The sequence below is a fragment of the Carlito syrichta genome, unplaced genomic scaffold (genome assembly GCF_000164805.1).
Source record: "Carlito syrichta isolate Samal-C Ts95f unplaced genomic scaffold, Tarsius_syrichta-2.0.1 Scaffold312190, whole genome shotgun sequence".
Taxonomy (NCBI): domain Eukaryota; kingdom Metazoa; phylum Chordata; class Mammalia; order Primates; family Tarsiidae; genus Carlito; species Carlito syrichta.
The window spans coordinates 150,075-153,568 of NW_007256286.1; the positions used below are offsets into that span (position 1 = coordinate 150,075).

General features: G+C 37.6%; 1 protein-coding gene across 1 annotated transcript in view; it reads left to right on the forward strand.

Moving 5' to 3' along the window:
- FZD3 (frizzled class receptor 3) overlaps positions 1-3,494 on the forward strand; it is a 53,352-nt gene that overhangs the window by 25,935 nt on the left and 23,923 nt on the right. The window lies entirely within an intron of this gene.

Sequence of the window (3,494 nt, forward strand, 5' to 3'; positions counted from 1 at the left end):
CCCCAGCTGATTTTTGATTTATTGTAGAGATGAGGTCTTGCCAAGTTGCCCAGGCAGGTCTCGAACCCGCGGGCTCAGGCAATCCACTCGCCTCGGCCTCCCAAAGTGCTGTGATTACAGTCTGAGCCACTGAGCCCGGCCCCTGGCTATATTTTTAATGAAAAATTCAGAGAGCTTTCCTAGCCTTGGCCTAATAGTAACTGAAAGGGCAAAATATTTTTTAAATGAATATAATTAATAAAACCTAGTGTACTTTCTGGAAAAGTGATTGTGAATATGATATTCATGGAATTAGAAAGTTTGATTGTGACTATTTTTGCTAACATGAAAGTGTTTTTATTGTTGTAAGTATTATAAAAATGTGCGATTAGAATTTTCTCAATTTGTAAACCATAAAGTTACAGAACGATTTTGAGAGGTTTCAAAGAGCTCATTTTTTAACATGGTCTATTCCTTAAGTCACTTTTACGGGGTGAGGAAATTGGTCTGTTATAGAAATGTTTGGCAAAGTCTGAACCATGTTTTCTGTTTTATTCTGTACTTACAGATTAATCGCTTTATTTTTTTTTCCTGATTATTTTTCTGTTCACATTTGGAACAGAGAATGGAACTTTTCAAAATGATTTACCTTTTATTTAATTTGCTTTGGGAGAAAAAGTAGTAGTTTGCTTTTTCATCCAAGAAAGATTATGATTTTAACAAGAGTGAGCATCATTACACTGTGAATGAAGACTAGCATTCTTTATGCACTTTAAGATTAAACAATCCATAGGGTTTTTCATTATTTGTTTCCCATTTAGTATTGCATTCATTATTGTATAGTATATGTATATGGTATACTTTCCCATTTTCTTGTTATTTCTAGTTAAAAGGTTTAAAGTGACATCAGAATGATGATCATCCCCCACACTCCAGGTATAATTTGGATGAAAATTCAAGGGGTTGACCTTTGCTTGATCAAATACAACTTCTGGAGAAGTGAAAGTTTCTATTTCAATAATGCCAGCAAACAAAGGAATGATAAAATTGAAATTGGTCTTCATTTTAAGTTCTTGAGTGAATTTTGGCTTTAAGTCTTTTTATACCTAATTTGTGGATTTTCTGTGAGGTTAATTAAATAATAGGCACAATATATCTAGATGTCATGATAAGTCTTTAAGATAATACTGTTCTGTAGTTTCTTCTCTTAGCACTTATACTGTATACCAAGCAGTTTCTCAGAATCAGGCAAGCTCTGCTTTATTTTCTGACTACTCGTCAGGCTTTTTTCTCATCTTTTTACCTATCTACTCTTTCACTTGAGTAGTTGTGTGTCCCTTGAATAGTAAGACACAAATTCGTTCTTTAATCTTTAAGTTTTTTTATTTACTTAAAAGTTAACACGCCAGGCTCGGTGGCTCAGCCTGTAATCCCGCGCCTTTGGGAGGCTGAGGTGAGTGGATTGCCTGAGCCCGTGGGTTTGAGACCCGCCTGGGCAACTTGGCGAGACCTTATCTCTACAATAAATCAAAAAATTAGCCGGGCGTGGTAGCGCACACCTGTAGTTCCAGCTACTGGAAGGCTGAGGTGGAAGGATCCCTGGAACCCAGCAGGTCGAGGCTGCAGTGGCTGGCAGCGGCCACTGCACTCCAGTCTGGGTGACAGAGTGAGACTCCAACTCAAAAAAAAAAAAAGACAAAATAAAAAGTTAACACCAAGTTTTATAGCAGTCATTCATAAAGTTAGAGTCTAAATTGTTTAGCATTTCTCGCCATTAACCATTCTTAATTTTAGAAGTAATAATTATTTTATGAAGGTAGTCTTTTCATTTAGAGAAGAAAATGAGATTATTTGTAAAATATTTGAAATAATGAAGTTGGTATTGACTTCCAGTGACAAAGAAAGGTTGGGAATTGAAATCCCAGCTTATTCTACCTATTTTTCATAGGGTTTTAAATTAATTGGTTGGCTAAGGATGGGAGAATATAAACCTAGAGAGAGAAGAGAGTAAAATAAAGATAGATGCAAATATAGATAAAGTAGTAAATTACTAACCATCTCTTTATTTACCCTACATAGTACTGCTTTAATTTGAAATCACTGCCTCCCTGAGCAGGACAAAGTGTATTATAATTATAGGAGCCTTGACCTCTTTTTTTCTCTTTCTTTTTTTTTTTGTCTTTTCTTTTAGCTGTGTATAAAGAATAATATGTTGAACACCAGTAGATCTACTGCCCACTTAATAGATGACACCCTAACAAAACACTGTTGATACCCTTCCCTGATCACATCTCCCTTTTAAACTCTTTCTATCCAGAATGTGGTGTTCTTCTGTGTTTACTTGTGCATTCACTCATATATACACACATATATATACATTTTTTTCTAAACAATGTATTAGTTTACATATATTAACCCCCCCCCCCTTTTTTAAGAGATAGGGTCTTGCTCTGTCTCCCAGACTGGAGTGTGGTGGCATGATCTTAGCTCACTGCAACCTCAAGTTTCTGTGCTCAAGTGATTCTCCTACCTCAGCTTCTCAAGTAGCTGGGACTACAAGCATGTGCCACCTTGTCTGACTGAATTTTTTTTTTTTGGTAGAGACAGGTACAGTGGCTCACGCCTGTAATCCCAACACTTTGGGAGGCAAAGGCAAAAGGATTGCCTGATCCCGGTGATTTGAGACCAAGCTTGGGCAACTTGACAAGACCTTGTCTCTACAATAAATAAAAAATTAGCCAGTATGGTGACGCATACCATAGTTCCAGCTACTTGGAAGGCTAAAGTGGAATCATTACCTGAGCCCAGCTGGTTGAGGCTGCAGTAGCTATGAACATGCCACCTCACTCCATCTTGGGCAACAGAGTGAGACTCTGACTCAAAAAATTAAAATTAAAAAAAACTTTTTTTAAAACTTAAAATTAAAAAGAATTTAAGCCCCGGGGTCTTTGGTGGATTATGGATCTCAATAGAAAAAAATGTGGGAACATGTTTTTCATATGATCATTGAATAAGGTCATATGGCAGTTACGTTTATTAAAACTGGAGTGGTCTTAGTGGAGGCCAGATGTTCAGAAGATACTGAATGTCGACTGTTTAAAGCTCGCCAGGCTGTTGTAAAACAAGGACAGTCGTAATCAAGATACAGGGCTTACAGTTAGTAGCTGCTAATGTTCCCCCTTTTTGTCTGATATTCTCCAGCATTTCTCAGATAATAAACCAAAGAAATATATTATGAGTTTTTTCAGTTATTAAAGTGATATAACATCAATAGGAAAATAGTGTTTTCAGGGACACTTATAAAAAAGGGAATAAGCCGGGCTCGGTGGCTCAGCCTGTAATCCCGTGCCTTTGGGAGGCTGAGGTGAGTGGATTGCCTGAGCCCGCGGGTTCGAGACCCACCTGGGCAACTTGGCAAGACCTCATCTCTACAATAAATAAATTTTAAAAAAATCAGCCGGGCATGGCAACGCATGCCTGTAATTCCGGCTACTCGGAAGGCTGAGGCGGAAGGA